General features: G+C 47.8%; 1 protein-coding gene across 3 annotated transcripts in view; it reads right to left on the minus strand.

Moving 5' to 3' along the window:
- The window catches only part of SMAD1 (SMAD family member 1), a 1,397,665-nt gene that overhangs the window by 271,472 nt on the left and 1,113,934 nt on the right, over window positions 1–12,259 (minus strand). The window lies entirely within an intron of this gene.

Consider the following 12,259-nt stretch of genomic DNA (forward strand, 5'->3'; position numbering starts at 1 on the left):
GTAAGGTATGGAAGTGGAACCTGTAACCTTTGTCTATTATGTTCAGAATCCATTTGTCCTTGGTTAAAATGTGCCAGTTCTTTGAGAATAAGGATAATTTTCCGCCTAGAGGTGCTTCTCTGAGTCCTGGTAGGCGGAGTGAAAGTCAAGTCATTGTGATTGTCCCTGTGGTGCAGGTGAACTACCTGCGCCACTTCTCTGATTTGGTGGTTGCCATTGGCGGCCCCTGTAGGAGCCTAGGTATTGCCCTCTACCTCGGGTACGCCTGTTTTTTCCCCTTTGAAACTTGTCAGAGTCTGGAAAGGACCAATTCTTTGAAGGCCAATTCCTGCTGAATCTGGGTGGCTGAACCTGGAGGAAATCCTTGACTGTCTGTACTGATTTTTCCTTTTCCTCAATAGACTTCAATACATCTTGTGCATTAGCACCGAAAAGCTTCTGCTTTTCCAGAGGTGCATCCAGGAGCTTTACTTTAACATGGTCTGGCAGTGGCTGTTCTTTCAACCAAGCATGTCTACGTATAACGGCCCCTGTCATAGCTGCCCTACATGAAGCTTCCAATGCATCATAACCACACTGAAGAAAATGATTGCTAACCTGCTGAGTATTATGAACCAAATCCTGCAATGCCTTTCTATCTATAGGCTCAGGAGAGGCTAACTTTTTCTGCAAATCATCCATTAAGTAATCGTGGTACTGAAACATATGAAAAAGGCAGTTAAGTGACCTCATGGCAAGGGTGGAAGAGGTATAAACTTTTTTGCCCCATCTCTCCAGGGACCTAGCTTCCCTGTCAGCGGGCAGAGGATTTTTGGCCGAGGAAGTAGCCACTCCTTTGGGGCCCTGTGAAATAGTTTCTAGATCCACAGAGTGGGCCTTAAAGAGATGCTTATGAGTTTCAGGGACCCTGTAATATCTGTCTGGCTTGACAGGAGCAGGAGGGAGAGAATCAGGGGAAGCACTTAAGTCAGAGTATACATCATCCAGGACATCCAACACTGGTGGAATAGCTGAAGGCCTGTGCTGGGGTAACTTAAGGAAGGTACGTAGCCTTTTCCTGGAATCAGAGAATTCCTGACCTTGCCACTGAAAATGTTCTCTCATGGAGTGGAGAACTTCACCGAAAGAAATATCCTCTGGAGGAGAGGCAGAGGGAATTGATTCCTCAGCATCAGAGTCCTCATAGGCCTGGAAGGATTCTTCTTGGGTATCTGAGTGCTCTGAATTCCCAGAGGCTTCATCTGAAGAGAGGGTGTCTGTCTGCTCAGTTCTAGGCCTTTTATCTGCAGGCGGCTGAGAACCTCTGTCTGGGTGCGGCTGAGAATCCCTGATAAGAGAGATTAGATCTGCAGCTAGAGTCATGATCTGTCTATCAGAAGGGCCCTGAGAAGTAGATTTAGGATGGGCCTTGGCCTGGCTGGCAGCCTTAGCACGTCCAAAGGCCTTGATGGACATGGATACCGGAGGCCTAGCTGCCCCACGTGCAGGGGTAACTTTGTCCACAGGAATGGTGTCGGGTAGATCCAGAGCTTCGGTTTCTGGAGGAAAATCAACAACCGGCACCGGTGAAATCTCCGGGACCGAAGAACGCGCTAAAGCGGTGTCATCGGCCTGGAGCGGTTGAATTACCGCTTCCGAAGGGACCGATGCACTCGCGGAGGGCTTAGGCGTGGTATCGGTGGACGAAGCGGGCCGAGGATGTCGGTCCCGGTCCTTGCGTTTTTTGGTAGTTTGTGCTGTCGGTTGTTCCGACGGCATGATATAAGTGTGACATTCGCCAAAAAAGTTTTCGGCAAATTCTGCCCGGCACCTGAGTGTGCGCTTATTAAAGCAAGCACAGGCAGCACAGGCCGAGATGTCGTGGTCTGGGCCCAGGCAAGGGAGGCAGTAAGAATGGAAGTCCTTATGAGGTATTTGTTTACCACAAGACAAACAATTATTAACTTTTTCAATTTTTTCTGACATCGGCTGAGGCAAGAAAAAATGTTCCCCAACTGGGTACTTAGCTTTTAGATGACTTTGGTACTGAAAACACAGGAGCTGACCGACCGGCACTTGCGAACTGCTTCTGCTTCGGGCACCACGCGGCAAGAAAGACTGAAGAAGATGGCGTCGGCGGATGCCTTTATACCCCAGCCGCTCTGACGTCGGGGAGGAGGCGACATCAGCCGACGCCGGACCCAGACTTTGGAATCCGGCCGACCGAAGGGCTGCCTGAGGCAGGACAACCCATATGTCAGGACTGCAGTTGCATTCTTGAAGGACATCAAACAGTTGCTCAGATTTGCAGATATCTTTAGTTTTTATCCAAATATCTGAGTAGTCTATGTAGATCCAAAGTGTAAAGAACCTTCTCACTAGCAGACTGTGGAGGAGGGAAAAAAGGAAGTAGGATAGACTAACATCTCACTGACCACCTTTGGCATAAAAAAAAGAAGAAGTTATGTACTCACCATAACGTTCCATCTGAGTAATTGTACTTCATTTGTCTTCAACCTATGGGTTACTGATCTGTATCGGATCCGTGCCAGCAACTTTTGCTAGCATCGGCTTCGAGCTCCAAACTCCTCCCCTTACCCATAATACACCTCCACTTCCTTCCATCCCCAGATCGAGTTTGCTGAACGTATACTGAGAACCCGACCTGAAAGATATACTTGTGACCTATACTGCAGCCCGTAGGCTGATCATGCTCCAAGGTCTGGGGGAAGGAGGGAGGGGCGGTTGAAGACGAATGAAGTACAACTACTCAGACAGAACGTTATGGTGAGTACATACTTTATCTGAAGTAGTTTACTTCATTTGGTCTTCAACCTGTGGGACAGAGTCCACAGCTACTAAACTCCTGGGTGGCCCTCATGGAAGGATATTCCGGAGCACCGCAGAACCAAAGGATGCTCTCCTTCTGGAAGTCGAATCCAATTTGTAATGAGAAATAAACGTATGAGACAAGGACCAAGTTAGCTGCAGATCAAATATTCAAAGACACTCTAGACCAAAAGGCCGCAGACGTAGCCATGGACCTAGTGAAATGAGCTTTCACCTGACCTGGAGGAGTCATGCTTCTGTCCTTATAGACTTGCAGGATGCATGAAGAAATCCATCTAGCTATAGTGACCTTGGAGACAGGTGCCCCAAAAAGTGATTATAGAAGGATACAAACAACTGATCAGACTTTCGGAAATTTTTTGTTCTGTGTAAATAGAATTCGGTCTATGAACATTCAACATGTGGAGTTTGTATTCCACCTTGTTCATAAAATTAGGAAAAAACGCAGGTAAACTGATAGCCTGATTGATATTGACTGGTGATGCCACCTTAGGAAGAAAGGATGGATTGGTTCGAAGGGAAACCGTATCTTTGTGAAAAATCATGTACGGAATTTTGATGGACAAGGCCTGTAATTCTGAAACCCTTCTTGCAAAGGTAATAGCCACCAGAAAAGATTTTTTCCAACATAAAAATTTTAGATCTGCAGTTGCGGCCGGCTCGAAAGGCGGAGTGACCAAAGCTTGAAGGGCTACAGCAAGGTCCCACAGGGGAACAGGATCTTTTGGGCATAAAAAAAGCTGCCTTCGATAAAGGCTTCACACAGTCTGAAGAGGCTAAGGTGGCAGAATTCTCACCCACATGAAAATGAGAAATGTCAGCCAACTGAACTTTGACAGTAGAAGAACTAGCTCCGTGTTGAAAAATATCAGCTAGAAAATCAAGAATAGCAGAAAGAGGAGCTGTGAAAGTCTAAACTCCTTTGAGAGGCCCAGAAAGAAAAACGTTTCCACTTGCCGTGATAAAGCTTCCTGGTTGAAGACTTATGAGCAGCTACCAAAATAGATCTAACGGAGGAGGATAGTCTAGGAGTCCGAGTAATCACAGGAACTGGAGTAGCCAAGCTGTGAGCTTCAGGCTGTCCAGACTCAGATGAGGCACCCCCGAAGGGTGTGAAATTAAATCCTGAATGGGATCTAGGATCCAAGGTGGAGCCAGAAGATGAGACCAAAGGAAGGGAAACCATACCTGGCGAGGCCAGAATGGGGGCAATGAAGATCACTTTGCTCCCCAGTCGACAAGCTTTTTGTAGAAACCTTGGAATGAGAGGCACCGGCGGGTAGGCATACAGAAGACCGGGAGGCAAAGCATGAACTAGAGCGTCTCTGGGGGACCCCCCAGCAGGGGGTTCAGAGCAAAAAATTTGCTGCACTTCGCATTGGAAGGAGATGAGAAGAGATTGCAGCAAGGTAGACCCCATCCGCTGAAGATATGTTCCGCTGACAGATTCAGAGACCACTCGTAAAGCATCAGAATGGTCCGACAGCCTGTCTGCTAGGATGTTGGACCATCCTGGAATGTGCGTTGCGATGAGAAAGTGACCGGTGGAGATCGCCCATTCCCACACTCTCATGGCCTCATGACAAAGGGGGTAAAGATCTGGTCCCTCCCTGTTTGTTGATATACCAGACCACTGTCAGGTTTCTCTGACTGGATTGCAATTGTTCCCAGAGGAAGAAAGGCATGAAGGGCCTGCAACGCTAGAAGGACCGCCCTCATCTCTAGGACATTCATATGCAAGCTGGTGTCTATGGGGCACCACAGACCATGGACTGTCCTGCCCGAACAATACCCCCCCCGACCCAAGTTGTGAGGCATCCGTGGTCACTGTGGTTTGGGCCAAGGCTGGAACAAACGGTCGTCCCTCCAAAATGTCCGGAGTGCTCATCCACCATATGAAGGACGACAGACAGACTCTACTGAGTTGAACTGGATATGTCAATGGCAGTTCAAAAAGGGACCACCGTACAGCTAGAGTTCACTGTAGAATCCTCATGTGTAACAGAGCACACGAGAAAAGAGTTATAGTCGCCGCCATTGAGCCTAGGGCCCTCAATACTAATTCCGCCATTGGAAGATGAGAATGGTAGATCAGGAAGACATGCATCCTCAGGTTGTGAACCCTCTCCGAGGTCAGGAATATTTTGCACTGAAGAGCATCTATCCTGGCACCAGTGTAGTCTATCACCTGTACAGGATCTAGGAAAGATTTGGATGTGCTGATTGTAATCCCCAAATGCAGGGCAAGTGTCAGGAAATAATCCCTGGTTTGGGAAAGTAAATGCCTGGTGGGAGCAGTGAGGAGCCAATTGTCCAGGTACGGACAGACCTGAATCCCCTGAAGCTTCAGGTGAGCCGCTACAACCGCCATCACTTTGGTAAACGTCCTGGGGGCTGTGGTGAGACCAAAGGGTAGGGCTCGAAATTGGGAAATGGAGGAACCTCCTGGAGCTTCTGTGCATTTTTATGTGATAGTAAGCATCCTGGAGGTCTAACGAGCACATCCAGTTGCTCTCTTGCAGGTATGGCATGATGGACTGTAACGTGACCATCAGGAACTTCTCTTTGGCAATGGACAGGTTCAAGGTAGATAATTCCAGAATGGGCCTCAAGTCCCCTGTCTTCTTTGGCACCAAAAACCTGGAGTAGAAACAAGACTGATCTGGGTGGACGGTTTCGATGGCTCGTTTTCCTAGCAGCTTGAACATTTCCTGTGCTGTTGCCTCCCTTTGTGTGGGTGGAACATCCGGGAGGTGTCTGGGAGATATGGAGGAACCCACGAAGGGGATAGAGTAACCTCTGGATATGATTTGAAGTACCCAGCTGTCTGTTATGGACTCCCATGCCACTGGGTGCAAGGACAATCGTCCCCAGACTGCCTCCAGTGTAGAGCAATTGGGCAACCCCTCAGGGTTGCTAACTGGGTCTGTCAGAGAAATGCTCTCGAGACCCCAAGTTCCACAGGCCCCCTCTGCCTCTGGGCCGCTGTCCATTCCGTCTCCCTCTGCCTCTGGGGGAAGAAGACCCCTGGGAATTCTGTGACATCCAGAACCACATCATCTTTTACCCTCTCCGATTCCAGGAAAAGTACTTTTCAGGGTTAGAGAAGCGGATCCCGATGGCAGACAGCGTTTTCCCATCCTTCTCACTCTGGACTAATGTCTCCTTGACTGTCTTACCGAAGAGTGTCAAGCAGTCATAAGAAGCCTTGGCAAACGATGCCTTGAAGGGTTCGGAAAACCGACATAACCTGAGCCAGGCATTACACCTCATGGACATGCCAGACGCAGCTGCTCCTTCCGTAGCATGGGAGAGGAGTTGCATAGATGTGTTGGATACTGCTTTTACAGTGGCCATCCTCGCGGAGAACGAAGCCTTGCCCTCCTGCGACATGGACTTGGAGGGAGACTCCTCCAGCTACTTTACTAGGTCACATTGGAGTCTGGTGACATGGGCCAAGTAATTCAGCTGAAGCATATATCCACTTCTCCAGGCGGTCCATCATCCACGACTCTGTCAGGGGGGTGGACCGAGGAACTCTCCTGGGCAAGTTCCTTCTTCGTGGCCACTGCTACCACCATGGCGTCCACGGGGGAGCCCTTAATTCCAAGATGGCCTACGGGGGGTCTTATGATTTTATCAGGTCGCTTCAGAATAGGTTCTATGGTGGCCAGTTCCTTCCATGCCTGCGAGGTGACAATCCACCAAAGGATCCGCTGGAGGGGACATCCTGGAAGTAGACGGGCCCGTGCTGAAAGCCTCTAGGAACACAAGACTCATCAAAAGGTGTTTGGGGGCAGATCAACCTCCCTGCTGGTGCAGGATATCCATGTCTCCAAAGGAGACATCCTCGGGAGGTGACCTTGGGGAACCCTCTCCATCATCTAAGTCTGTCTCCTCTGTGAGGGACTCGGGGGGGGGGGGGGGGGGGAGTCCAACTGCCTCCTCTTGCACATATGCTTGTGGGGCACATCTTTGGTGGGGCTCGACAGGGGGCACTCGCATGCCATTTGGAACCGTCTGGGGCTCTTCAAGCACAGCTGTCCCTCTGGTAAGACAATGGGGACTGTAGACAGAGCCGGGTGGTCAGGGAACTATCTGATGGAGAGAACCCTTTCAACCACATCGAATGCCAAAGGAGAGCGAACCTCCTGAGAAACCAATCGGTCTCCCCGGGTCCGACGCGAGAATCAAAGCCAGACCAGAGGTATACAGAGCTCCGAGGGAGGGAATCTGGCCCGACAAAGTCGGAACCGATGAAAAAAGTTCCACTCCCTCTGATCCAACACCCAAGCTCTGGCTCCGAGAGTAGCTAGGATCCAAAACGCTCCAGGTAGCTGTCGGCATCGAGGAAGCAGGTACCGTTGGAGCAGACCCCCTGACCAAAGCCAACCTCGGATCAGATTACAAATCGGAGAAATAGAAATGGATTGAAAGAAAGGAAGCGTGGGGGGATGGCAAGACCCCCATCTGGATCCGTGTACAGATAAAGCGCTTCATCTTATCCAGATCCATATCTGACAAGGAATGGGTGGACCGTGACCAGGCCACAGACTCAGACCTGGCGGGTTGGGGTACCAAGGCCCGAGAGGCTGGACGTGTCTCCTCCGGCTCCGGGGAGAACTTTTGAGTCCGGAGCCGTGGGGAGTCACTGATCTGTGCTGTCTTGCTTGGAGAAGTGAGGTTCAGGGACTTCTTCCTCTTTTCCCTCAGCTTCGACTCTCTCTCCTTTTCTCTACCTCTCTTCTGCTCCACTACCACAGGCTTTGGTACAGAAGGTTTTGAGTCCCAGCCTGGAAGGGAGGAGAAGCCAGAGGAAGAGGCAGCCACAGCAGCCGCTATATGACCGAAGACAAAGAGTCGGAAGGAGGAAGACCACCTTTGAGGGCCAACTTGGCCTTCCTATCCTTTAGGACGTGGGCGTTGAAGCCTGCACTACAATCCACACTCAGGTGGGCCACACCCAAGCACAAAACACAGTGTGGCCATCTGCTGGACATAGCTTATTGCCACACTGTGCAGCGCTAAAAAAAAAAAAAAGAAGTTATGTACTTACCAAAATGGTCCCTGTTTGTAGTCCATCTCGCCTACATTCTTGCTGGATGGGTTCGGAGCCGATTCTCGGCTCAGACTTTGCCGATACTAAAGCTCGAGAGCTTTGACTGGATCGAGGCTATCACCTATCCCATGGTGCCTCACGGCAACTCCCCAGATCTTGTTTGCAAGAAAGTAACTACATACATAATTGTAATTATACTATCAATAACTATGTACAAACAAAGGTACTTTGATATATTTATGCCATGTGGTCAGACAACTACAAAAAGGTCAGACAGCATAATGGATAGTCCACCAGTTCCTCCAGGATACAGGAAGTGGGAAGGAGGGTGGGATGCAAGAATGTAGGCAAGATGGACTGCAAACATGGAACGTTATGGTAAGTAATTAACTTCTTTATGTTATGTAGTCCTATCTCGCAGGAATTCTTGCTAGATGGGACAGCGTTCCCTAGCACCTTTATCCCAGGTGGCTCAAGCAAAGAGACTCTTAAGCACAGTGGACCCAAAGGATTACTTGTCCTGAGTGGTCAAATCCAATATGTAATGAGTGACAAAGGTATGAGGTCTTGCCCAAGTAGCTGCTGCACAAATGTTATCAATTGGGAGTTTTAGTTGAATGAATGGCCTTTTACTTTAGCGGGTACTTTCCCAGCAATTCTGCAAGCAAATGAGAAGCAGTCTGAAAGCCATTTAGACAAAGTGACCTTGGAGACAGGCAAGCCTTTGATTTGTCTGAGAAGGAAACAAACAATTGGACCTATTTCTGAAAACCTTTAGTCCTATGCAGGTAAAATTGGAGAATTCTGTGGACATCTAATTGTAGTCTGTATTCCGAATTGTTACTGTAATTTGGGAAGAATACTGGTAGTTCAATAGTTGTGTACAGATTATGTTCGTACCTTAGGGAGAAAGGAAGGATTAGTTCTTAGGGAGACTTTATCCTTATGGAATATAAGGAGGTTGAATGGCCAGGGCTTGCAATTCTGAAACCCTCCTAGCAGATGCTATAGCAACTAAGAACAATGTCTTCCATGACCACAATTTCAAGTCAGATTAAGACAGTTCAAAAGGTGGAAAAATCAATGAGGTCAGAACTAAGTTTAAGTCCCAGAGCTCCGGGGGTTGCCTGATTGGAGGTCTGAGAAGAACTCCTCCTTTCAAAAAGGTTTTGCATAAAGAGTGGGACAATTGGATTTCCCATGTTCCCAAAATGATAATTAGAGATGGCAGCTAACTGAACTCTAATGGAACAGCTGCAGCTCCTTCTTGAAAAACAGATGCAAGGAAGGACAAGATAGATTTTATGGGAGCTGAGTTGGGATCTATGCCTTGGTTAGATGACCAAATGGAAAACCTTTTCCATTTGCTGGAATATAATTTCCTGGTGGAAGGTTTGTGTGAAGAAATGAGGATGTGTTTAACTGTAGGAGAAAGGGAAATACACCTGGCTATTCTTGGAACTGGAGCAGCCATGCTGTCAATTTCAGGGTTTGGATGGTAGGATGGAACTGTCCTGATTAATGAATCAAAAGGTCTGGAGATGGTTCCAGAATCCATGGTTCCTCCAAGAGATAGGGCCACAGGAAGGGGAACCAGACTTGGCGAGGCCAGTAAGGAGCAATGAGTATCAGGGTACTCCAACAGATTTGCTTTCTGAATCAGTTTTGGTATAACAGGAAAGGATGGAAAAGTATAAAGAAGCCCCGGAGACCAACTGTGGACCAGAGCATCCCTGGGGGACATCCCCGACTGGGGATAGAGGCAAAGTAGTTGCTGGATTTGGTGTTCATGTACGTGGCAAATAGGTCGCAGCAAGTTTGGCCCCATTTGTGGAAAATCTCTTCTGCAACTTCTGTATTCAGGGACCACTCGTGAGGCATCAGAATTGCTAGACTCAGTTTGACTGCTATCACATTGGACTTCCCCGGAATGTGCGTTGCTACCAGAGAGCGATGAGTGTCCATCGCCCATTTCCATACTCTTAGTGCCTCTCAACAAAGTGGGTAAGACTTGGTTCCCCCTTGCTTGTTTATATACCACACTACAGACATGTTTGTCTGACTGAATCACAATTGTCCCAATGGGAAGAGAAAGTACAGTTGTGTACACTTACCATAAATGTAGATGTTAGAGTGTATTCATTGTTGCAGTGATTACATTTGGGAAATATGCTGGCAGGTTGCCCTCAGTCGGTCTGATTAACAAAGTCTTGGGTCCTGTGTCAGTTGCTATCCCTTCTTCCATGATGTCAGGTTGTTAGGGGGTATAAAACATGCAGCTGACGCCATTACATCAGTTTTTCTTGCCCCAGATGTCAGGTGCCCCCCAAATGGGGAGCAGAATATATAAATAATTTTAAACAAAAATATATACCTCCAAACAAAAGCAAATACACCACAAAGGCTTTTAAGTGTAGAAGAATAAAGGAGAGGCATAGTAACAGAAAAAACAGGGTGCTGGAGGGAGGGTAACCAGGACTGAAACAGTGAATACACTAACATCTACATTTATGGTAAGTGTACGCAATTGTACTATGTTCTTCGTGTTTCACTGTTGCAGTCATTACATTTGCGTAGATTCCCAAAGCTAAGGTTGGGAGGATGGATTTATACAGTATTAGGACCAGCTATAAGGCCCTGCAAAACAGCAGTGGCAAAGCCAGCTCTGGATTTAGAGAAAATTGGTAAGTGATAGTGCTTAGTGAAAGTATGAACTAAACTCCAGGTAGCGGCTTCAAGAATATCCCTGGTAGGAACACCTCTGAGAAAGGCTGTAGAAGTAGATGCAGCCCTGGTGGAATGGGATCTGAGGGATAGGTTTTCCATGGTGCTTATAGCAGAAATGAATGCAATGGGTTATTCATTTGGAAATGGTTTGCTTTGAAATAGCCTTTCCCTCTGCCCCTGCAGCAAATGCTACCAGCAGTTCAGATTTTCTTCGAGATTTAGTCCTGTCCAAGTAAAACCTAAGTTGTCTGTGTACATCCAATGAATGCAGAATCCACTACCCTTTGTTCTGTGGACTGGGAAAAAAAGTTGGCAAATGAATGGACTGATTAAGTGCCACACTGGATACCACCTTGGGCATGAAGGATGAGTTGGTCCTGAGTGACACCCTGTCCACATGAAAAGATGATGAAAGGCTCCACTGCCATAAGGGCCTGTAATTCAGAAATCCTTCTAGCCGAAGTGATTGCCAAAAGGAAGGCTGTTTTCCAGGAAAGGAATTTTAAGTCTGCAGTAGCAGCTGGCTCAAAAGGAGGTAGAGTGAGTTTTTCCAATACAAAGTTAAGGTCCGAGGCAGGGGCTGGAGCTCTCCTGGGTGGCCTTAAGTTTTTGGCCCCTCAGATACTGCTTTAACAGAGGATGAGAAGAGGGAGGGTTCTGTGTTGTAATGAGCTGAAATGGCTGCGGCATGGATTTTTATGAAAAAAAAAAAGATAGGCCCTTGTGAAGCATCCAAGTTAAGTATTTCAAAATCTGAGATAAATTGGGCACTGCTGTGGTCAACCCTTGAGATTGATTCCAGGCACAGAATCTTTTCCATTTGTCAGCATAAGATTTTCTGGTACTAGGTCTTCTCGCCTCCAAAATGACATCCATCACAGGTTTGCCGAGGGCTGCTAAGGGAGAATTTAAGTGATTAGCAAAGCTGCATGATTCAATGTTTGGAGCTGAGGGTACAGAATTTGGTTGTTCTTCTGAGACAGGGAAGGTGTCTGAGGCAGGAGCCATGAAGAAAGTTGTGAGACTGCGTAGGAGTGGGTACTAGTGTTGGAGAGGCCAGTCTAGAGCAAGCAAAATCATCTTTGGTTTGTCCTGTTTGACTTTTAGTAGGACTTTGGAGAGCAAAGGCAGAGGGGGAAAAGCATAAACTGATAGGTTTTCCCAGCTGAAGGACAGAGCATCCACTTTCCAGGCTTTTTTTTAATGAGGAATTCTTGTGCAAAATCTGCCCAACTGGTAGTTCAGGGGTGAGGCAAAGAGATCTATGTCTGGTTCCCCCATTTGCGTGTCAACATGTTGAAAATCTGTGGTTCCAGTTTCCATTCGTGTGGGTCCATGAGACTTCTGCTTAGATAGTCTGCCAAAATATTCAGCTTTCCTGGCAGGAATTGGGCTTGTAGTTGTACTTGATAGCTCAAGGCCGTATTCCACAATGCCATGGGCTTGTCTGCAGAGGGGGTAGGAATGTGTACCCCCCCCCCCCCGGCTTGTTTATGTACCACAACTGTGGCGTTGTCCTTTACCATTAATTGCCCTGGATGAAGGTAGTCCTTGAAGGCTGTCAGTGCTTTCTGTACAGCTAGCATTTCTTTTTGATTGATATGAAGGTGCATTTGATTCGAGCTCCAACTGAGCTGAATGCAC

This window comes from Protopterus annectens, chromosome 2.part1 (genome assembly GCF_019279795.1).
Source record: "Protopterus annectens isolate FY-2018-M chromosome 2.part1, PAN1.0, whole genome shotgun sequence".
In the NCBI taxonomy this organism is placed as follows: Eukaryota; Metazoa; Chordata; order Ceratodontiformes; family Protopteridae; genus Protopterus; species Protopterus annectens.